Consider the following 26,120-nt stretch of genomic DNA (forward strand, 5'->3'; position numbering starts at 1 on the left):
TAGTTGATAAGTCTTTCCATTGGTGTATGATGAAAAAGTTTTTGACATATGTCCAAAACTGCATGGAATACACTGGCCATAACCACATCTGTGCATTCCTGTCACCTGTAACCAGGAACTTTTCAATTTATCACTTTTTAACTCGCTGGGTGACAGGATATTACCCAAGGTTACTCCTTTTCTGTAAGAGAAATTGCAACCTTTTTGCACTACATGCTGTAATCTGTCATCCGCTGAAAGCATGGGTAAATGTTTTTTAATCACTTCACAAATTCTATGATAATCAGAGGAGTATTGGGTCACAAAATTGACTTTATCTGTAGAAAATTGAGATTTTTTGTCTCTTTTTCTTTCACTCAGTAGAGATTTACGGTCAATTGTCTCAATTTCTGCTTTTGCCTTTTGAATCAGTCTTTTATTATATCCCCTTTCGAGGAATCTTTTAGTCAGTTCTGAACTTTGATGTTCAAAATCCGATGGATTGGTACAGTTTCTTTTGGCCCTGAGTAACTGTCCCTTAATTATAGAATAAGGAACATGTTTGGGATGGTTACTGGACCCATGTAACAGAGTGTTACCCGAAATGGGTTTTCTGTACATGGTGGTTTCTACTTTGCTGGTGTCATAATTAAATGATAAGGTAATGTCCAGAAAATTGATACTGTATCTGCTGTACTCGTGAGTAAAGCGTAGGCCACATGGGTTGTCATTAAGATAATCCATGAACTCTTTTATCAGACAGTCATTCCCAGACCATACCAACAGCAAATCGTCTATATAACGATGATATGTGCGTATGTTGGAACTAAAAATGTTAAAAGAAACTCAGTAACCTCGACTAGATAATCAATGAAAATGGGAGTATAATTAGTGTTGTTCTCTAAAAAATATTTGATCGCTCTTAAACCCACACAATGTGGGATAGAGGAATAAAGGGAAACCACGTCTATCGTAAGCCAGTGGTTATTAGGCTCATACTGAAAATTCTCAAACTTTTGTAAGACTTGTTTCGTGTCTCTTAAATAACTGGGGAGTGTCAAAACTAAAGGCTGTAAGATGCAGTCCAGCCATTCTGACAACTTCTCACATAATGAGCCAATTCCAGACACTATTGGTCGGCCCTTTACATCTTCCAAGGACTTGTGTACCTTTGGGAGTACATGGAAGATGGGAACAACGGGTTGTTGAACAAAAACAGAATTTATGTTTACCTGATAAATTACTTTCTCCAACGGTGTGTCCGGTCCACGGCGTCATCCTTACTTGTGGGATATTCTCTTCCCCAACAGGAAATGGCAAAGAGCCCAGCAAAGCTGGTCACATGATCCCTCCTAGGCTCCGCCTACCCCAGTCATTCGACCGACGTTAAGGAGGAATATTTGCATAGGAGAAACCATATGGTACCGTGGTGACTGTAGTTAAAGAAAATAAATTATCAGACCTGATTAAAAAACCAGGGCGGGCCGTGGACCGGACACACCGTTGGAGAAAGTAATTTATCAGGTAAACATAAATTCTGTTTTCTCCAACATAGGTGTGTCCGGTCCACGGCGTCATCCTTACTTGTGGGAACCAATACCAAAGCTTTAGGACACGGATGAAGGGAGGGAGCAAATCAGGTCACCTAAATGGAAGGCACCACGGCTTGCAAAACCTTTCTCCCAAAAATAGCCTCAGAAGAAGCAAAAGTATCAAACTTGTAAAATTTGGTAAAAGTGTGCAGTGAAGACCAAGTCGCTGCCCTACATATCTGATCAACAGAAGCCTCGTTCTTGAAGGCCCATGTGGAAGCCACAGCCCTAGTGGAATGAGCTGTGATTCTTTCGGGAGGCTGCCGTCCGGCAGTCTCGTAAGCCAATCTGATGATGCTTTTAATCCAAAAAGAGAGAGAGGTAGAAGTTGCTTTTTGACCTCTCCTTTTACCGGAATAAACAACAAACAAGGAAGATGTTTGTCTAAAATCCTTTGTAGCATCTAAATAGAATTTTAGAGCGCGAACAACATCCAAATTGTGCAACAAACGTTCCTTCTTTGAAACTGGTTTCGGACACAGAGAAGGTACGATAATCTCCTGGTTAATGTTTTTGTTGGAAACAACTTTTGGAAGAAAACCAGGTTTAGTACGTAAAACCACCTTATCTGCATGGAACACCAGATAAGGAGGAGAACACTGCAGAGCAGATAATTCTGAAACTCTTCTGGCAGAAGAAATTGCAACTAAAAACAAAACTTTCCAAGATAATAATTTAATATCAACGGAATGCAAGGGTTCAAACGGAACCCCCTGAAGAACTGAAAGAACTAAATTGAGACTCCAAGGAGGAGTCAAAGGTTTGTAAACAGGCTTAATTCTAACCAGAGCCTGAACAAAGGCTTGAACATCTGGCACAGCAGCCAGTTTTTTGTGAAGTAACACCGACAAGGCAGAAATCTGTCCCTTCAGGGAACTTGCAGATAATCCTTTTTCCAATCCTTCTTGAAGGAAGGATAGAATCCTAGGAATCTTAACCTTGTCCCAAGGGAATCCTTTAGATTCACACCAACAGATATATTTTTTCCAAATTTTGTGGTAAATCTTTCTAGTTACAGGCTTTCTGGCCTGAACAAGAGTATCGATAACAGAATCTGAGAACCCTCGCTTCGATAAAATCAAGCGTTCAATCTCCAAGCAATCAGCTGGAGTGAAACCAGATTCGGATGTTCGAACGGACCCTGAACAAGAAGGTCTCGTCTCAAAGGTAGCTTCCAAGGTGGAGCCGATGACATATTCACCAGATCTGCATACCAAGTCCTGCGTGGCCACGCAGGAGCTATCAAGATCACCGACGCCCTCTCCTGATTGATCCTGGCTACCAGCCTGGGGATGAGAGGAAACGGCGGGAACACATAAGCTAGTTTGAAGGTCCAAGGTGCTACTAGTGCCTCCACTAGAGCCGCCTTGGGATCCCTGGATCTGGACCCGTAGCAAGGAACTTTGAAGTTCTGACGAGAGGCCATCAGGTCCATGTCTGGAATGCCCCACAGCTGAGTGACTTGGGCAAAGATTTCCGGATGGAGTTCCCACTCCCCCGGATGCAATGTCTGACGACTCAGAAAATCCGCTTCCCAATTTTCCACTCCTGGGATGTGGATAGCAGACAGGTGGCAGGAGTGAGACTCCGCCCATAGAATGATTTTGGTCACTTCTTCCATCGCTAGGGAACTCCTTGTTCCCCCCTGATGGTTGATGTACGCAACAGTTGTCATGTTGTCTGATTGAAACCGTATGAACTTGGCCCTCGCTAGCTGAGGCCAAGCCCTGAGAGCATTGAATATCGCTCTCAGTTCCAGAATATTTATCGGTAGAAGAGATTCTTCCCGAGACCAAAGACCCTGAGCTTTCAGGGATCCCCAGACCGCGCCCCAGCCCATCAGACTGGCGTCGGTCGTGACAATGACCCACTCTGGTCTGCGGAATGTCATCCCTTGTGACAGGTTGTCCAGGGACAGCCACCAACGGAGTGAGTCTCTGGTCCTCTGATTTACTTGTATCTTCGGAGACAAGTCTGTATAGTCCCCATTCCACTGACTGAGCATGCACAGTTGTAATGGTCTTAGATGAATGCGCGCAAAAGGAACTATGTCCATTGCCGCTACCATCAACCCGATCACTTCCATGCACTGAGCTATGGAAGGAAGAGGAACGGAATGAAGTATCCGACAAGAGTTTAGGAGTTTTGTTTTTCTGGTCTCTGTCAGAAAAATCCTCATTTCTAAGGAGTCTATTATTGTTCCCAAGAAGGGAACTCTTGTCGACGGAGATAGAGAACTCTTTTCCACGTTCACTTTCCATCCGTGAGATCTGAGAAAGGCCAGGACGATGTCCGTGTGAGCCTTTGCTTGAGGAAGGGACGACGCTTGAATCAGAATGTCGTCCAAGTAAGGTACTACAGCAATGCCCCTTGGTCTTAGCACAGCTAGAAGGGACCCTAGTACCTTTGTGAAAATCCTTGGAGCAGTGGCTAATCCGAAAGGGAGCGCCACGAACTGGTAATGTTTGTCCAGGAATGCGAACCTTAGGAACCGATGATGTTCCTTGTGGATAGGAATATGTAGATACGCATCCTTTAAATCCACCGTGGTCATGAATTGACCTTCCTGGATGGAAGGAAGAATAGTTCGAATGGTTTCCATCTTGAACGATGGAACCTTGAGAAACTTGTTTAAGATCTTGAGATCTAAGATTGGTCTGAACGTTCCCTCTTTTTTGGGAACTATGAACAGATTGGAGTAGAACCCCATCCCTTGTTCTCTTAATGGAACAGGATGAATCACTCCCATTTTTAACAGGTCTTCTACACAATGTAAGAATGCCTGTCTTTTTATGTGGTCTGAAGACAACTGAGACCTGTGGAACCTCCCCCTTGGGGGAAGTCCCTTGAATTCCAGAAGATAACCTTGGGAGACTATTTCTAGCGCCCAAGGATCCAGAACATCTCTTGCCCAAGCCTGAGTGAAGAGAGAGAGTCTGCCCCCCACCAGATCCGGTCCCGGATCGGGGGCCAACATTTCATGCAGTCTTGGTAGCAGTGGCAGGTTTCTTGGCCTGCTTTCCCTTGTTCCAGCCTTGCATTGGTCTCCAAGCTGGCTTGGCTTGAGAAGTATTACCCTCTTGCTTAGAGGACGTAGCACCTTGGGCTGGTCCGTTTCTACGAAAGGGACGAAAATTAGGTTTATTTTTTGCCTTGAAAGGCCGATCCTGAGGAAGGGCGTGGCCCTTACCCCCAGTGATATCAGAGATAATCTCTTTCAAGTCAGGGCCAAACAGCGTTTTCCCCTTGAAAGGAATGTTAAGTAGCTTGTTCTTGGAAGACGCATCAGCCGACCAAGATTTCAACCAAAGCGCTCTGCGCGCCACAATAGCAAACCCAGAATTCTTAGCCGCTAACCTAGCCAATTGCAAAGTGGCGTCTAGGGTGAAAGAATTAGCCAATTTGAGAGCATTGATTCTGTCCATAATCTCCTCATAAGGAGGAGAATCACTATCGACCGCCTTTATCAGCTCATCGAACCAGAAACATGCGGCTGTAGCGACAGGGACAATGCATGAAATTGGTTGTAGAAGGTAACCCTGCTGAACAAACATCTTTTTAAGCAAACCTTCTAATTTTTTATCCATAGGATCTTTGAAAGCACAACTATCCTCTATGGGTATAGTGGTGCGTTTGTTTAAAGTGGAAACCGCTCCCTCGACCTTGGGGACTGTCTGCCATAAGTCCTTTCTGGGGTCGACCATAGGAAACAATTTTTTAAATATGGGGGGAGGGGCGAAAGGAATACCGGGCCTTTCCCATTCTTTATTAACAATGTCCGCCACCCGCTTGGGTATAGGAAAAGCTTCAGGGAGCCCCGGCACCTCTAGGAACTTGTCCATTTTACATAGTTTCTCTGGGATGACCAACTTGTCACAATCATCCAGAGTGGATAATACCTCCTTAAGCAGAATGCGGAGATGTTCCAACTTAAATTTAAATGCAATCACATCAGGTTCAGCCTGTTGAGAAATGTTCCCTGAATCAGTAATTTCTCCCTCAGACAAAACCTCCCTGGCCCCATCAGACTGGGTTAGGGGCCCTTCAGAGATATTAATATCAGCGTCGTCATGCTCTTCAGTATCTAAAACAGAGCAGCCGCGCTTACGCTGACAAGTGTTCATTTTGGCTAAAATGTTTTTGACAGAATTATCCATTACAGCCGTTAATTGTTGCATAGTAAGGAGTATTGGTGCGCTAGATGTACTAGGGGCCTCCTGAGTGGGCAAGACTCGTGTAGACGAAGGAGGGAATGATGCAGTACCATGCTTACTCCCCTCACTTGAGGAATCATCTTGGGCATCATTGTCATTATCACATAAATCACATTTATTTAAATGAATAGGAATTCTGGCTTCCCCACATTCAGAACACAGTCTATCTGGTAGTTCAGACATGTTAAACAGGCATAAACTTGATAACGAAGTACAAAAACGTTTTAAAATAAAACCGTTACTGTCACTTTAAATTTTAAACTGAACACACTTTATTACTGCAATTGCGAAAAAACATGAAGGAATTGTACAAAATTTACCAAATTTTCACCACAGTGTCTTAAAGCCTTAAAAGTATTGCACACCAAATTTGGAAGCTTTAACCCTTAAAATAACGGAACCGGAGCCGTTTTAAACTTTAACCCCTTTACAGTCCCTGGTATCTGCTTTGCTGAGACCCAACCAAACCCAAAGGGGAATACGATACCAAATGACGCCTTCAGAAAGTCTTTTCTAAGTATCAGAGCTCCTCTCACATGCGACTGCATGCCATGCCTCTCAAAAACAAGTGCGCCACACCGGCGCGAAAATGAGGCTCTGCTTATGCTTTGGGAAAGCCCCTAAGGAATAAGGTGTCTAATACAGTGCCTGCCGATATTATTATATCAAAATACCCAGATAAAATGATTCCTCAAGGCTAAATATGTGTTAATAATGAATCGATTTAGCCCAGAAAAAGTCTACAGTCTTAATAAGCCCTTGTGAAGCCCTTATTTACGATCGTAATAAACATGGCTTACCGGATCCCATAGGGAAAATGACAGCTTCCAGCATTACATCGTCTTGTTAGAATGTGTCATACCTCAAGCAGCAAGAGACTGCACACTGTTCCCCCAACTGAAGTTAATTGCTCTCAACAGTCCTGTGTGGAACAGCCATGGATTTTAGTTACGGTTGCTAAAATCATTTTCCTCATACAAACAGAAATCTTCATCTCTTTTCTGTTTCTGAGTAAATAGTACATACCAGCACTATTTCAAAATAACAAACTCTTGATTGAATAATAAAAACTACAGTTAAACACTAAAAAACTCTAAGCCATCTCCGTGGAGATGTTGCCTGTACAACGGCAAAGAGAATGACTGGGGTAGGCGGAGCCTAGGAGGGATCATGTGACCAGCTTTGCTGGGCTCTTTGCCATTTCCTGTTGGGGAAGAGAATATCCCACAAGTAAGGATGACGCCGTGGACCGGACACACCTATGTTGGAGAAAAGGAATTTAAAGGTTTCCTGATCTAAATGACCAGCCATGAGACCTTTATCAAGAAGTGTTTTAAGCTGTGTTTTGAAGGCGGTAGTGGGATTATGGCTAAGTACAGTATAATCACCGGTGTTTTCTAGTTGTCTCAAAATTTCTTTAACATAGGATGATTTTTGCCAAACAACTACACTACCGCCCTTGTCAGCCATTTTGATTACCAAGTCAGGATTATTCTTTAGTGATTCAATGGCCATTCTCTCTTTGGCTGATAAATTATTGTGACCTTTTTCTGGATTAAGAGACAGATGTATCAAATCTCTTTCAACTCTTTTTTGAAAGTTGACCAGAATTTCACCTCTTGTGTGTATTGGGTAGAATACTGATTTGGGTTTAAACCCTGCATAGGAGTTAATCATTCCCTCCAGAGTATTACTCTCATAATTCAAGGTGATCAAACTCTGAACATCTGATAATTCTGAAAAGGTGAAATCTTCCATCTGGAGACTTTCCCTTAAAGGGACACCATTGTCAGATATATTCGCAGTTTCACTTTCTGGGGAAGAGATTAAATGTTTTTTCAAAGTAAATTGTCTTATCATCTTATTTACATCGACCAACGTTTGGAATAGATTAAATTTAGATGTGGGTACAAAGCACAGACCTAATTCCAAAACTTTACTTTCCTCATCACTGAGAATGTAGCTGCTGAGATTAATCACATTGTTATAAGTTTTGTCAACACCTTCTACATCACATATTTGTTTTGTCCCCGACCCCTCCTCAGTTGGTATCTGGTTTGGTTTTGTACTGTGCCTCCTCTTTGTACCCCCCCTCCTTGTCCTCTTGCGGGATTCACTGGAGGGTTCTGAAAAACCTGCTCAATTTCAGAGAATTCAGATACTGGAGGATCAATAGTTGTGTTTGTCATAGAATACTTATTTTTTGTGTGATTAGCTGTAGATTTAGAGGCTGTTTGTTCACCTGTGGAGGGGATAGTGAATTCTACTGTTTTTTTAGGGTTTTTTTTTTAATATGGACTTAGGTTTATTCGTTTTGCTAGTATTTGCCTCTGAGACAATGTCTGCACCTGAATCTGATTCATTACTGGTGTTGCTGTCAAAACTTCTGTTTCTATATTGTCTGGGACCCCTACTCCTAGATCTACCTCTGTTCTTTTTTTGTTGTTGCCAAGTGTAAACTTTGCCAGTATTGTAATCTACCTGATCTCGCAAGTATTTGTTATGTTTAGTTAAAGTCAGCTCTTTCTTGAAGTTAGCAATAGTGTTTTTAAGTAAAGTGTCAAACTCTTTATACTTGGTTTCTGAAGTGTGTAAATCTAACTCTGTTTGCAACAATGAAATATCTTCTCTGACTTTTAGCAGTTGTTTATCCTTAAACTCTATGATCAAGAACATAAGTTTAAATGAACATTCACTCAGACAGGTGTTCCAACGGTTAATAAAGTCACTATCCTCTACAACAAAAGATGGAAATGTCCTTATTCTCAGACCCCTGGGAATTATTTTGATATTAATATATCGTTCTATTGTCCATTTGTCCCATTTGAGTCTTGTTTCCCTTGTCATAAGGTTTTCCATCTGTAGGAACTTGTCTACTAATGGATTGACTAGATTTATTTCAGAGAAAATGTTCTCAAAATCCTGTTCCAGAGTGTCTAGGTTGTCAATAGAGGTTAAAGAATAAAAATCATCTGTGTCCACCATATTGTCAGCCACTTCAGTCATTGTATATATTGCAGGCAGTCACTTTACTATATAACAAAAAAAGCAGGGTCACTTGTAAAGCTATTTGAATGTCCACGGGCTTTACGTGTCGTCTCACCCACATTTGCACTATAGAAAGCATTGCCACCTGATGAGAAAGTGCAACTACCTATTAAATGCACTTCCATTTTTTGCTGTTATTTAATCTGACATGATAGTCATTGGTCAGTTATCTAACATTGAATTAATTCCACCTTAAATGTCTACCTACAGGTACATCCTGGTAACTTTAGTCACATGTTTGATTCAACCAATAAGTGAAGGACAAGCACTATTTATTTTAGCCATTTTTACCTGGGAGTATGCTTATGATTAAGGCTGCACTAGCTGAAACATGTAAGGCGTACTTTCTAGCTTTGCATTCTTACTTACTTATTGTAATGTATATGGAATAAAGATCGTTTTTATCATTCATCCTGGGAGAAGTGCCGGCTTTTTCTTTCTGCAATTCAAGCTATCTACTTTCCCTGACCGGCTTCTGGGCACCTCTCAGCTGTGTTGTGCTGTGGATCAGTTCACTCTATAGTGACGCTTTGGGAGACGGATCACTGGAACGCTATTGGAGGATTGCAACACGTGATACCCGGAAGTGCATTGGAGCCCGGGTCTGGAGCGCATACTGAAGACTAACGCCGGCTGTTTTGTGCATGATCCTGTTTGTCAGACTGTCCCTTCTACCTGGGGTGGTGAGTAACCGTCCTTTGGTATTGTTATGGACTCTCTGTGATTTCAGGCTGTACTACATATATGGCTCAGTTCATGGAACATTGTAACTTATAGCGTTTTAGTGACAGTGTATGCGCTCCATCTCTTTTATTCACTAACTTGCATCTCCTACATTATAACTGTGGATTGGAGCTGGTTGTGTAACATTTTTTCTTTTTTTCTCTGCAAAACGAATGTTTTTCATGCCCATGGGAGTGTGATTTATGTGCCACAACCTTTTGCTCACACAATCGTTATTTGGACTAGCATTTATTCTCTCCATTACATCCACAAATTACAATTGGATCTTTTTCATACCGGATTAACCTTAGGCTAATTTGACATTTGGAATAATATTCATTATAACTCTGTGTGACCCAGTCTCTCCTTCATATAACCTGGACATTCAAATAGCTTTACAAGTGACCCTGCCTTTTTTGTTATATAGTAAAGTGACTGCCTGCAATATATACAATGACTGAAGTGGCTGACAATATGGTGGACACAGATGATTTTTATTCTTTAACCTCTATTGACAACCTAGACACTCTGGAACAGGATTTTGAGAACATTTTCTCTGAAATAAATCTAGTCAATCCATTAGTAGACAAGTTCCTACAGATGGAAAACCTTATGACAAGGGAAACAAGACTCAAATGGGACAAATGGACAATAGAACGATATATTAATATCAAAATAATTCCCAGGGGTCTGAGAATAAGGAAATTTCCATCTTTTGTTGTAGAGGATAGTGACTTTATTAACCGTTGGAACACCTGTCTGAGTGAATGTTCATTTAAACTTATGTTCTTGATCATAGAGTTTAAGGATAAACAACTGCTAAAAGTCAGAGAAGATATTTCATTGTTGCAAACAGAGTTAGATTTACACACTTCAGAAACCAAGTATAAAGAGTTTGACACTTTACTTAAAAACACTATTGCTAACTTCAAGAAAGAGCTGACTTTAACTAAACATAACAAATACTTGCGAGATCAGGTAGATTACAATACTGGCAAAGTTTACACTTGGCAACAACAAAAAAAGAACAGAGGTAGATCTAGGAGTAGGGGTCCCAGACAATATAGAAACAGAAGTTTTGACAGCAACACCAGTAATGAATCAGATTCAGATGCAGACATTGTCTCAGAGGCAAATACTAGCAACACAAATAAACCTAAGTCATTATTAAACCCCCCCCCTAAAAAAAACAGTAGAATTCACTATCCCCTCCACAGGTGAACAAACAGCCTCTAAATCTACAGCTAATCACACAAAAAATAAGTATTCTATGACAAACACAACTATTGATCCTCCAGTATCTGAATTCTCTGAAATTGAGCAGGTTTTTCAGAACCCTCCAGTGAATCCCGCAAGAGGACAAGGAGGGGGGGTACAAAGAGGAGGCACAGTACAAAACCAAACCAGATACCAACTGAGGAGGGGTCGGGGACAAAACAAATATGTGATGTAGAAGGTGTTGACAAAACTTATAACAATGTGATTAATCTCAGCAGCTACATTCTCAGTGATGAGGAAAGTAAAGTTTTGGAATTAGGTCTGGGCTTTGTACCCACATCTAAATTTAATCTATTCCAAACGTTGGCCGATGTAAATAAGATGATAAGACAATTTACTTTGAAAAAACATTTCATCTCTTCCCCAGAAAGTGAAACTGTGAATATATCTGACAATGGTGTCCCTTTAAGGGAAAGTCTCCAGATGGAAGATTTCACCTTTTCAGAATTATCAGATGTTCAGAGTTTGATCACCTTGAATTATGAGAGTAATACTCTGGAGGGAATGATTAACTCCTATGCAGGGTTTAAACCCAAATCAGTATTCTACCCAATACACACAAGCAGTGAAATTCTGGTCAACTTTCAAAAAAGAGTTGAAAGAGATTTGATACATCTGTCTCTTAATCCAGAAAAAGGTCACAATAATTTATCAGCCAAAGAGAGAATGGCCATTGAATCACTAAAGAATAATCCTGACTTGGTAATCAAAATGGCTGACAAGGGCGGTAGTGTAATTGTTTGGCAAAAATCATCCTATGTTAAAGAAATTTTGAGACAACTAGAAAACACCGATGATTATACTGTACTTAGCCATAATCCCACTACCGCCTTCAAAACACATCTTAAAACACTCCTTGATAAAGGTCTCATGGCTGGTCATTTAGATCAGGAAACCTTTAAATTCCTTTTTGTTCAACAACCCGTTGTTCCCATCTTCCATGTACTCCCAAAGGTACACAAGTCCTTGGAAGATGTAAAGGGCCGACCAATAGTGTCTGGAATTGGCTCATTATGTGAGAAGTTGTCAGAATGGCTGGACTGCATCTTACAGCCTTTAGTTTTGATACTCCCCAGTTATTTAAGAGACACGAAACAAGTCTTACAAAAGTTTGAGAATTTTCAGTATGAGCCTAATAACCACTGGCTTACGATAGACGTGGTTTCCCTTTATTCCTCTATCCCACATTGTGTGGGTTTAAGAGCGATCAAATATTTTTTAGAGAACAACACTAATTATACTCCCATTTTCATTGATTATCTAGTCGAGGTTACTGAGTTTCTTTTGACTCATAATTATTTTACATTTCAAGACTCCTATTATCTCCAGATACGTGGAACTGCAATGGGGGCAAAATTTGCCCCCTCATTTGCAAATTTAACCATGGGCTGGTGGGAATCTTTGTTTCTTTTTGGAGAACGTAACATTTTTAGTTCCAACATACGCACATATTATCGTTATATAGACGATTTGCTGTTGGTATGGTCTGGGAATGACTGTCTGATAAAAGAGTTCATGGATTATCTTAATGACAACCCATGTGGCCTACGCTTTACTCACGAGTACAGCAGATACAGTATCAATTTTCTGGACATTACCTTATCATTTAATTATGACACCAGCAAAGTAGAAACCACCATGTACAGAAAACCCATTTCGGGTAACACTCTGTTACATGGGTCCAGTAACCATCCCAAACATGTTCCTTATTCTATAATTAAGGGACAGTTACTCAGGGCCAAAAGAAACTGTACCAATCCATCGGATTTTGAACATCAAAGTTCAGAACTGACTAAAAGATTCCTCGAAAGGGGATATAATAAAAGACTGATTTAAAAGGCAAAAGCAGAAATTGAGACAATTGACCGTAAATCTCTACTGAGTGAAAGAAAAAGAGACAAAAAATCTCAATTTTCTACAGATAAAGTCAATTTTGTGACCCAATACTCCTCTGATTATCATAGAATTTGTGAAGTGATTAAAAAACATTTACCCATGCTTTCAGCGGATGACAGATTACAGCATGTAGTGCAAAAAGTTTGCAATTTCTCTTACAGAAAAGGAGTAACCTTGGGTAATATCCTGTCACCCAGCGAGTTAAAAAGTGATAAATTGAAAAGTTCCTGGTTACAGGTGACAGGAATGCACAGATGTGGTTATGGCCAGTGTATTCCATGCAGTTTTGGACATATGTCAAAAACTTTTTCATCATACACCAATGGAAAGACTTATCAACTAGATACATGTGTCAACTGCAGGTCCAAATACGCAGTATACATGATCTGGTGTACATGCAATAAGAAACAATATATTGGGTGTACAATCCGAGAGGTCAGAGAGAGAATTAGGCAACACCTCTCTGACATTAAAAGGAAAGATGAATGTTCTGAATTAGCAAACCATTTCATTCGGGAACACAATAGTGACAATAAAACACTGAAATGGATGGTAATTGAAGCTGTCAGACTGCCCAAACGTGGGGGCAACATTGGTAAATTACTCCTGAAACGTGAGGCATTCTGGATTTTTCATTTAGACACCAGAATCCCTAAGGGTTATAACTCAATTTTTGATCTAATCAATTTTTGGGAATAATGTTTTCTATCACAGCATTGCAATCATTGCAATGTAGTGTTACTGATATTTACTTGATTGTGAACTTTGAACCTCCATCAAACGAATCACAGCCTTTAAGCTTATAAAATTGAGTGCAACTAAATTCATTGGATTGAGTGCTCTTCTATATTATACACATTGTGGTAGGATTGTCACCTCCTCTTACAAAACATCTAATACATCTAGTATACATTATTACTTTCATTGTGGCAATTACATATGACCTTAATGCTAAAACTTTACCTATAAGGAATTTTGTTGTTTGGTCTTTTTCTTTAATACAATTTATTTACCTTTTTAGCAACACATGTCTTTGCACTATAGAAAACAGTCCAAAGTCCAGCACCCTTAAATGCCCAATGCACGCTTCAGGGTTCCTGCAAACCCCCAAATGGATACAAACAAAAGATGCAGCAGCATAAGTATTTTATTATGGCACAAACAAAGTCCACAACGTTTCGGGTGTTACCCCTTAATCATGTGAATACATAATGGCACTTGAGTCTGTCCTTATATACCTTTACATTGGTGTAATCAAATAGTAATTGACAACTTGTTAGTAAATTACAGCTCCTCAATAATGTTACACCCTCTAGTGGTTATTTCATGTCTTTACAACCTTGAATTTACATATTTTCATTATCCTTCAACAAATGGTATAAAAAGAACAAAGTGCACAAAAAATCACTTAAAAACAGATTTAAAATCATGGAAGTTGATATAATCACGAATCACATCAAATTTAGAGGAGTACTATCCATTTAACAGAATCTGGAAAATCATAAGAGGTTTTTTAATATAAAAAAAGGGTCCAATCTAGATCTCTATTCATCCCTTTTGGCAGCAAAGTCTCCAACTTAAAGATCCAAAAAGCCTCTCTTTTCTTTAATAACTTTTCCCTATTACCTCCTCTCCTAGGTCTATGCACCTGTTCTATAATCTGGAACCTGAGTTGAGAAATGTTATGTTTAGCCTTAATAAAATGATGGGCAACAGGGGCCTCTAAATCCCCCCTCCTGATACTAGATTTGGGTTTATTCATTGTTTCACGGGCTTTACGTGTCGTCTCACCCACATTTGCACTATAGAAAGCATTGCCACCTGATGAGAAAGTGCAACTACCTATTAAATGCACTTCCATTTTTTGCTGTTATTTAATCTGACATGATAGTCATTGGTCAGTTATCTAACATTGAATTAATTCCACCTTAAATGTCTACCTACAGGTACATCCTGGTAACTTTAGTCACATGTTTCATTCAACCAATAAGTGAAGGGCAAGCACTATTTATTTTAGCCATTTTTACCTGGGAGTATGCTTATGATTAAGGCTGCACTAGCTGAAACATGTAAGGCGTACTTTCTAGCTTTGCATTCTTACTTACTTATTGTAATGTATATGGAATAAAGATCGTTTTTATCATTCATCCTGGGAGAAGTGCCGGCTTTTTCTTTCTGCAATTCAAGCTATATATATATATATATATATACAGGTAGCCCTCACTTTACGCCGGGGTTAGGTTCCAGAAGGAATGGTTATAAATCGAAACCGTAAATTGAAACCCAGTTTATAATGCAAGTCAATGGGAAGTGAGGGAGATAGGTTCCAGGGCCCTCTCAAAATTGTCATAAGTTACACCTAATACATTATTTTTAAAGCTTTGAAATGAAGACTTTAAATGCTAAACAGCATTATAAACCTAATTAAATAATCACACAACACAGAATATATCATTAAAATAAGTTAAATGAACAAAAACATTTGCTAAACAGCATTATAAACCTAATAAAATAATCACACAACACAGAATATATCATTAAAATAAGTTAAATGAACAAAAACATTTGCTAAACAGCATTATAAACCTAATAAAATAATCACACAACACAGACTTCACTTGCATTTTTCTGCAAACAGTTATTTCTATGCATTCCAATCTGGACTGATTTATAGACAGGAAGATCTTGTTCCTTTAAAATCTGCTCAATTGCTCAGGTCTGGTTAAACTGATAAAATTTAGCTTGCTTGGCTTTGCTGCAACACAAGCGGACAGCTCCAACTACTGACTATTTTAATAAATGCACTGCTTCTCAATGCTTTTCAATAGCAGTCACATGACTGGAAAAAAAGGTTGTTATTCTGAAATGGTGTAAATTGAACCGTTGTAAAACGAGGGCCACCTGTATACCTATTCCAGTATTTTTATACCTATACATATATAGGTAAAGATATCTATTTTACATTAACATTATCACATACTGTATGAATAGAAATATATATTTAATAATACAATCTTTTTCTATGTGAAGTACATTGGAATGTAAAATATGCTTAACGTGCTTCAGGGTTGGCAATTTAGGTCTGACGCAGTGTTGGGTTAGCGCACATGTATATAATATCCAGCATAAACAAATCTACCCTCCAGATACAACCACCTGGGTGCAAATATAGCCAATAATAAACTTTCAAAAAAATACTGCACTCTCAGGATTTAGTGAAAAACAAGGTCAGCTTTAATAGATGACATTTCAGGGAACATTATTCCCTTTCCTCAGATCAAAAAACAGTGAATAATAGTGAATAAACTAACACATTATGTACTGATTTGCAAACACATACCTCCCACTCCAAACAAACAAAAAAACGCCAAACTGTGTACTTGGAACGCAACCCTGCGTTCCATTCAGACCCAGACTGGAAGCGCAACGGCTCCCCACTTCCGGTTTCGCTGGGTGTATATTTACATTAATATAATCAAAAGTATTTGTTCTCTGAAACATCATCTATTGTTTTTCGCTAAATCCTGAGAGTGCAGTGTTTTTTTAAAAGTTTATTATTGGCTATATTTGAACCCAGGTGGTTGTATCTGGAGGATAGATTTGTTTATGTTGGATATTACTTACACTAACGAAGGACTCCCAAGAATTTCTATACTTTTTTACTTATGCTGCTTTTTTTTCACTATCATTGTTTTTAATTGATAGCACTGTTTGCCTCATGGACTAATACGTTATCTGCACAACAGGTTAAAGACTGCAGGATTTATTTTCATATTACATATGGATGCTAACACACAACCTTTGGGAATGGAGACAACCACTACAGAGAACTCTAATGTACAAGCAATCCAGGCACATATGGAGATAGCTTCCTATACACAGGATGATGCAGCACGTATCCTCATTGCTCCTTTTCTACATAAAACCGGTGAGACCCCCATTAATGTTTACCATGCTTTACTTAGATTGAAAAAACGTGAAATAGATCTAGCACTACATGGTAGCTATCTATCAGATTATCATCGTAATAGTCATATCCCTAGAGGATTCAGGATTAAAAACATACCCACTATAGGGAGAGATAATCCTGAGTTCAGGAAAAAGTGGTGTTTCATTTTAAACAAATGTTCGTTGGATTTGGTATTACTGGTGATTGAGGAGATAACCACCTTGTTAGCTAAAGTGAGGGCAGAGATCCACACATTTGAGGAGAGTAAGAATACGTTGTTGGTTAATGACACACAGGAGAATTGGCTTAATAAGATTAATCAACAAATTGAGAAGTATCGTAATGACTTGATTGTATTAAAAAATAGGAAACGTGAAACAGTTAATAACGACTATTCACAAGGAAGGGTAAATAGATGGTTAAACAACACACAGGAGGGGGCCCCTAGAAGTAGACAAAGGAACAGACATGTTAGATTTGACACCGTAGATACTAGCGGAGCTGACTCCTCAGACATGGATGCGAGTAGTGACTTCCGGACTGGACCTGATACATATACACCTAGTACTCCACATAGCATACAGACACAAAGCTATAGGGGACAATGTTGACAGGGTAACTTGTTATGGGTGACCACCAGGTCCAGAAGGGGCGGCATTATAGACCCCACTTCAGGAGGACGGGGCACACGATACAGACCCCCAGACAGGGGCCATTAGAGGATATAGTGATTAACTTAAGCTCATATGTACTCACGTCATCAGAGACCAATCTGCTTAACAAAGGTCTCTCTTTTGTCCCTAGTTGTTCTGAATTGGACATAAAACACATTATAGAATTTTTCAAGAACATGCCAATAGACCCCAGGTTAACAGCACACACCAAGTACCAAGTAGCCTGAAAAAAACAAGTACATTTGAGCCAGGAAACTGCAGCCCCAGTATAAATACTTTCACAAGGCTTGTGGCACAGGATTTGGAACAGGAAATACATGATATAAAGTGGAAAAACAACTTAACTACTGAGAACGTTCCACCATTAGATCTTTGCAGTCTTTGCAGTCTCACTCTTCTCTGATTATTAGGCCCGCAGACAAGGGCGGGGCTATAGTCCTGATGGATTATAAAGAATACAGAGAAGACATACTGCAACAACTAATGGATGTTGTAACCTATAAGAAACTTGTAGGTGATCCCGCAGGCACTTTTAAAAAGAAACTGGAAAATATATTGGATTTCGGATTTGAGCAGGGCTTTATACCTGAGCAGATTTGTGACTTTAGTATTACACAATATCCCAGAGTACCGGTGTTATACACCATTCCCAAAGTGCACAAAAGCCTTCAGAAACCACCGGTCAGAGGTCCAATCACTAACACAACCAGTGGTACAATACATTGATTTTTTACTACAGCCCATTGTGAGACAGATCCGTGCATTCTTATTGTACAGCAATCAGCTGATTAGATTGTTGAAAGATGTCCTCCTTATTGAGGAGGGAGATTTGTTGGTTACATTGGACGTCAACAGTCTTTATACTATCATTCCCCATGACAAGGGACTGTTGGCGGTCAAGAACCACGTACTTGGAAAAGCTCATTATATTGGCCCTCCCGTGGAATTTTTAATGACCCTAATAGAGTTCTGTCTCAAACAAAACTATTTTCGATTCGAAAATGACATTTATGTACAGACCGCTGGCATGACAATGGGGTCAAATATTGCCCCAGCATATGCCAATGTTTTTATGTCAGAATTCGAAAATAGCCTTGTTTGGCTTGGGGAGGTGTCGTCTATTGTCTTCTAACGAAGATATATAGACAACATCTTCCTGATCTGGTGGGGGGGGGGGGTTTGGTTGGACTCCCTACAATTGTGGTTTAATACTCTTAATAACACGGGACTACTTTATATAAAAAAATCAACAGATCGTAATTAAATTTTTAGAGCCGATAGCTGTCATCCACCCACACTATTTCAGGGTATTGTTAAATCACAAATGGTTAGAACATCTGCAATAATTCAATCCATACACAGGGGGAAACCCAGTTGGAAGATACTAGGAAGAAGTTCCTCCAAAGAGGGTACAAACAAAACATGATGGGTCCCATTCTGGATACAGTCCAACAATATACACATAAATAAAGAGAAGAAGAATCAAGAACATAATAAGATGATTATGGTGACCACCTATACCCCAGGTACCATTAATACTGGCAAAATTATAAGAAAACACTGGCCAATCATGTCATCTAATCCCAAGATCAGATTCAGTAAAGAACTTAACCCCATGGTGGGGTTCAAAAGGAGCACCAATCTTTGTGACCTGTTGGTACACACAGATCCCTAACAGTGCTATCAAAAGAAACAGAAGATAAACATCAAGGGAAGCTATCAATGTGTGGGTTGCATGACATGCAATGGACTTATCGCCACAAAGAAATTTCATCATCCCCATACTAATAAGATGTATACCATCAGGCATTCAATAACTTGCACCACCCATGTGGTCTATTTGCTTATGTGCCCGTGCTCAAAGTTCTATATTGGTAAGACAAAGGGGACCCTGAGAGAACGCATGGCCAATCACAGACTGGCTATACACCAGGCACTTGTAAAAGGCTCGTCAGACACTGTGCGGAACAAAGACACTCAGTGGCATCGATCAGATACATGTTAATAGATCATGTGCCAAAACCTGACCGAGGTGGAGACCGTGATAAAACCCTATTATATCGAGAAGCCCGGTAAATTTTTGGTTTAATGATGGGAATAGACCCTCACAAATTAATTTGGTACACAAGAGGAAACCCGAAAATGACACTATTAACGTTCCCACATTATTGAGGTATATTATTGTGTATGCCTGGCTTTGCACAGTATTGCTATGTAGTATAAGAACATTGCACTTATAAAGATAAACAACAAATAATTTTGATTATATTGATGTAAATATACACCCGGCAAAACCAGAAGTGGGGAGCCATTGCGCTTCTGGTCTGGGTCTGAATGGAACGCAGGGTTGCGTTCCAAGTACACAGTTTGGCGCTTTTTTGTTTGGAGTGGGAGGTATGTGTTTGCAAACCAATACATAATGTGTTAGTTTATTCACTATTATTCAAAGTTTTTTTATCTGAGCAAAGGGAATAACTTTCCCTGAAACGTCATCTATTAGCCATGTGGTTCTGTTCCAGCAAGTTCTGATATTGTAGGCATGTCTGCATTCTCTTCATGCCATCTTGGAGGATTTGACAGCAAAACAACCATTTTGTAGCTGAGGCCAGAGGCTCAGGATTGCTGTATGTTTTAATTCTTACTATAAAAATGTTGATATGGTTGACATAAGAAATAAATAAATTGCACAATCTAGGCACTGCTACAGTTTTAGCTTGATTACATATACATAATAACTTTTCTGTTAGACTATTTAATGGCCTAGATTCAATGAAAATAAATTAGTAATACTAATATTTTACTTAAAACACCTCAGCAGCTTCGTTGCTTGAAAATTATGAAATTCATGAAGGTGGGTATCTGCCCCCCGACTGGATTTTTCTTCCCACCTGGAGTGCAAACTGCAGAAAAAAAATTGAATGTCTGTTTTTTTCCCTTGTAATTCCCCTGAATGATGCTCCATTTTAGAGGAAGAAGCACAGTATTCTGGGAGTTACATAGCATTCTGGAATTTATAGTTCACTTTTTCCCACTCAGTATTGTGCTACTGTAGTTCTGAACTCTAGGGGGACAATTTAACAAATGGCGGGTGAACATGATACGCTGTAAAGAATCATGTCCACCCTACATTGCTAAATGCAGACAACATACACTGACAGTATTTAACATTGCACAAGCATTTCTGGTGAAATGCTTGTGCAATGCGGCCCCCTGCATATTCGCGGCCAATCGGCCGCTAGCAGGGGGTGTCAATCATCATGATCATATCTGATTGGGATGATTGCAGTCTGCCACTTCAGAGGTGGCGGATGAGTTAAGGAGCAGCGGTTTTATGACCGCTGCTTCTTAACTTATGTTTCCGGCATGCCAGAACCATCAGGCAGAGAAAGTAGCATTGGCTGCTTGATAAATCTCCCCCTAATTCTCAGCATGCCTTGTACAGTTGTGGGGAGTGAGATTCCTGGAAGGCCAATTTACATGTCACTCCCCCTCCAGTGAGCGTATGTGCTATGAGTCATGCAAGGGAATTTCCACTCCAACAACATTTTTAACAGCAGTAAATAATAAGGGATATCATAATTAACAATGGGTTCTAAATTAGTCTTCCTACTCACATATTGGAATAGTTTGTTAAAAATTTGGCTAATAGCACAAACAGAGGAATGTTTATTTTGCAAAGTTTAGGTAACATACTGTTAGCAGGTTAAGGCTTTATATGTATAGGTTAACCAATGTTGTTTTGCTGTGTTTAATTGTGATCATAATGCAACAGATCAAATAAACGAAACACTAAATAATTGGTAAATCTATATGCTCCATCTATTTTCATTTATGTATTAGGAGTCTGGATAAAGGTATTCATGTTATTACACACAAAAAATATGTAAATGTGTATTAAGGTTTATCATATAGTGACTCCAAAATTTATAGTATATTAGTATACTAGGACTGGTAGCATTTTGTTATAATTTTCAAATGCCCATGTTTGTACCCACCCCTTGTCAGGGCAAACAGTTAACTTCCTGCCACATAGAACAACTTGAACTGTCAAGGATACCGGTGTTCTGGCATATGAGCCAATTCCTCAGATTAGCCAATCACGTCACTTCCAGCGGATTAACACAACACTTAATTATGTACTATCAATTTCATTACACACCACCCAATTATGTACTATCATTTAAAACTTTATGAAATTGATAGTACATAGTTGTGTGGTGCGTTCAGTTATTCAGCATCACTGTCTCTGTATATTTGTGTTGCACTTTCCATTAACCTCTTGTTAGGAAACAATAATACAGAATTATAGTAGGGGGATGTGCTTTGTCATAAATTCTGCCTAGCAACAGGTGTCTTTATCCGATGACATTTTTCAGTTGGTCAATATTCTACGATTTCATTCCGTTTAAAATAAAGGCATGATGGGATTTGTAGTGTTAAGTGTATAACAATGATGGCGCATGCGCATTAAAGGCCATTGACAAATCTTATGGCTAGAATGTTAATTTAGTTAAGTGCGGCGATTGCAATGTGGTGACGCGGGGAGCGCATGCGCAGTGAGTTCATTTTTTTCAAACAGCTGATTCCATGTCACCAGAAATGAGGTGCATCACAAAAATGTTTTAAAAGCACTATAAAAACAAATAAAAACAAATTCCTTTTATAAAATACTATACTCTAACACATGCACAAAATAAAACTTGAAAAAAGTTAAAGTATACTTAATGTTTTCGATGTGTTTCAGCTGTAATTATAATTTTACTGTGCCACTACTGTGCTAGTACCCTTCAATAGTTTCTGTAAATGTATATCTTTTTTTCCTGTTGCCAAGATACTAATCATCTCCAGCACTGATCTAGGTAGTGATGTCGCGAATAGGGATGCACCGATACCGATACTAGTATCGGTATCGGTACCGATACCAAGTATTTGCATAAGTACTTGTACTCGTGCAAATGCACCGATACTTAAACCGATACCTCCACTTCCTACCCATATGCTATCTTGTGGCGTTTTTCAAACTACATGTTCCCATTTCATTTTAAACTGGAGAGGAGACTAAACTAAAAATTGTTTACTACTGTTCTGCCAATACAAATTGCTGTTATTTGTATTATTGTAGAAGAGATCACTGTTCCTCATTCAGACAAACCCCTGAAGTACTGGGCAGTTAATAAAGAGATTTCCAGCTCTGGCTAAAATGGCCCAAAAATATCTTTCTGCCCCATGCAGTAGTGTGGAAAGTGAAAGACAGTTCAACTTAGAGTCGAACGTCCATACAAATGTCAGATTGATGTTATATAACAGCCCTACAACCCAATTGCATCACCCCTTTAAATGTAATATTTTATTGTAATATTTTTTATTTAAAGGGAAACTCAATCAAAATGAAACTTTCATTATTCAGATAGAGCATGCCATTTTAAACAACTTTCCAATTTACTTCCATTAAACTTTTTGAGTCACCAGCTCCAACTGAGCATGTGCAAGAATAAGTGTGTATGCATTTGTGAATGGCTGATGACTGTCACATGGTACGTGTATGCATTTGTGATTGGCTGATGGCTGTCACATGGTACAGGAGGAGGGGAAAAAGACATAACTTTTAAAATTGTCAGAAAAAAAATCTACTACTCATTTGAAGTTCAGACTAAGTGCTATTGCATTGTCTTGTTATCTTGCATTTGTTGATTATGCAAATCTACTGTGTTGACTGGTTCTTTAAAACATGTTCAGTGAACTTTTTTATTATTTCATAATGTCTTTTGAATTACAGTCCTTTAAAATTATAAAGAATCAGTAATTGGTATCGGCGAGTATTTGAAAACAAGTATCGGTACTTGTACTCAGTCATAAAAAATGGTATCGGTGCAACCCTAGTCGCGAACCTAAAAATTTTGGTTCGCGAACGGCGGACTCGAACTTCCGGTATTGTTCGCGAATGCGCGAACCGCCATTGAATTCAATAGGCTGGCGAACTTTAAAACCTACAAGGACTCTTTCTGGCCACAATAGTGATGAAAAAGTTGTTTCAAGGGTACTAACACCTGGACTGTCGCATGCTGGAGGGGGATCCCTGGCAAAACTCCCATGGAAAATTACATATTTTTTGCAGAGTCTGCTTTTAAGCCATAATGGGCCTAAATCAACTATCATTCCCAAAGTGGCTGTCTCAAAACATCCCGGACAGAAGATAGATTGATAGATAGGATAGATAGATATACATAGATTGATAGTTAGATAGAATCGATAGAAGAGAAATAGATAGATTTGTCAGATATATAATTACCCTAATAAAGTCTAATAATTAAACATGCGTTCTTGGACCCAACTAGCTTGTGTTAATTAGTACTTTTCTTAGCACTTTAAACCCTGTTTCCCCCCCCCACCTATCGGGGGTGTTCTATATGGCCTGCCTGTTTACCCTGAAAAAATATAATAATAAGACATGCGGTCTGGTACCAATTTTAACTAGGTTGTGTTTTAAGTACTACCATTCTTAGCACTTTAATCTCTGTAACTCCCCCTATTTGGTGAGGTCTATACGGCCTGGATGATTACCCATACAAAATATAATAATAAGACATCTGCTCTTGGTCTGCGACCCATGTGATAATTGACAATTTTTGAAATACTGTTAAAAGAAATATGATTGCTGGCAACAATTGGTTAGGTGGGCCTGGCTCACAGCAGGCTGCAAGGCAGCAGGAAAGTGCTATTCAATGGCACCAGCAAACTGAGGATTCTCAACAACTATTAACAACAATTTTAATTTTTAATTATTAAGAATACTGTCACAACAAATATGATTGGTGTAAATATTTTTCAAGAAGGCCTGGCACACAGGCTTGGAAGGCAGTAGAAAAGTACAATTCTAGGGCACGAGCAAACTGAGGATTAAGATCAACAATCAAAATTTTGTTAATTTTAATTATAACTGTACTGTCTGTGACAACAATTATGATTGGTGTAAATAGTTGGCTACACGGCCTGGCACAAAAGGCTGGCAGTGGCAGGCAGGAGGTAAATGGAATTCAATGGCACTAGGAGACTGAATATTTGCAGTCCAAAAAATTATGATTTTTATTTTTTTCTATACTGTTAAAAGAATTGTGATTGGTGACACTAATTGGCTAGTTGGGCCTGGCACACAGGCTAGCAGATATGAGTCGTGGATGGTAGGTAGGGCAGCAATTTAACACAGTATGCTGTGTAAGTGACAAAACACAGGCCTGATAGAAAATTAAGTTAGATTACACTAGCAAAATATTTTAAAAATATAAGATTTTAATATTAAAATTATGTTAAGAAGTGCAATGCACATATGACTCTATGAGTGGTCGCACTGGCTGGCTGCTACGTAGGGCAGCAATTAACAACAGTATGCTGTGTAAGTCAGATAGACAGTTAGACACAGGCCTGATAGAAAATACAATTACATTACACTAGCATAATGATTTAAAGACTTTTTTTTTAAAAATTTAAAGAAAAAGGTTAAGCGCATACATATGAGTCGTGGCTGATAGCCTTGGAAGGGCAGCTATTAAAAACAGTAGGCTCTGTAAGTCGGATACACACACGCCTGATAGAAAATACTATTAGATTACACTAGAAAAATGATTGCAATTATTTTTTGGGGGGTGAAATTGATAAAAGGTTAAACACATATGAGTCGTGGCTCATAGACTAGGGAGGGCAGCAAGTAAACACAGTAGGCTCTGTATGTCAGCAAAACACACAGGCCGGATAGAAAATTATATTAGATTACACTAGCAAACCAATTTAAACTTTTTTTTTTTTTTATATTAAAATTAAGGTGAAGAAGAATAGATATGAGTGCTGGGTGGCTGCCTGGCACAGACCAATTAACCAAAAGACTGAAAAAAAATGAGGTATATTAATGTTATATTAATGCTGAGTGAGCCTGACAGACACAGGCATGATAGTAAATGTAATTAGATAACACTAGAAAAATATTTTTTTGTGTTTTTTTTTTTTTAAATTAAAAATAATGTTATAAACGGATATTAACACTGGTGGCTGCTGGCTGGCACAGAGCAATGAACCAGAGTATATGCTGTGTGACACTGGCCTGATAGAAAATGAAAAAAAATTACACTAGAAAAATAATTAAATTTTTTGGTTAGTTAAATTTAAACTAATGTTGTTAGGGAGATATCAGTGGTGGCAGTAATCACAGCATATGCTGTGAGCCTTAAACACACAGCCTGAAAGCCTGGCAAATGCTAATAAAAAAAAAAACGAGAAAAAAAAACGGCACGAAATATAGCCCTAAAAAGGGCTTTTTGGGGTGCTGTGCTTGCAGCAGAGATGAGTGGAGTCCTTCTGGACTGTAGTGGACACTAAATACACTAGCCTAGCTATGTTTTTACTATTAATGTCAGGAGCAAAAACACAACACGTCCTCTCATTAAGCAAGCAAGGTCGTTATGAGTCTAAAATGGCGGATTCCGAGTAGCTGGGAGGGTCTGTGAGGGCGGCTGTGACATAAAGGGTCAAAGTTTCCACAATGATGACACATAGGGGCGGATCGAACATCACCATGTGTTCGCCCACAAACGCGAACGCGAACAAGCTATGTTCGCTGTGAACCGTTCGCGGGCGAACAGTTCGGGACATCACATCACTGCAGGCTCATACAAACTGGAGCATACTTAGGTATTTAGTATATACTCCAGTCTTTCAGGGAGGAGTGGATTAAAACAAATGCCAGAGGTAAATTAAAAAGAAGGCATAATAAAAATGA

At 39.1% G+C, this 26,120-nt stretch overlaps 1 protein-coding gene across 1 annotated transcript in view; it reads right to left on the minus strand.

Annotated features, from left to right (window-relative positions):
- MYO16 (myosin XVI) overlaps positions 1 to 26,120 on the minus strand; it is a 944,954-nt gene that overhangs the window by 55,046 nt on the left and 863,788 nt on the right. The window lies entirely within an intron of this gene.

This window comes from Bombina bombina, chromosome 3 (assembly GCF_027579735.1).
Source record: "Bombina bombina isolate aBomBom1 chromosome 3, aBomBom1.pri, whole genome shotgun sequence".
Lineage (NCBI taxonomy): Eukaryota > Metazoa > Chordata > Amphibia > Anura > Bombinatoridae > Bombina > Bombina bombina.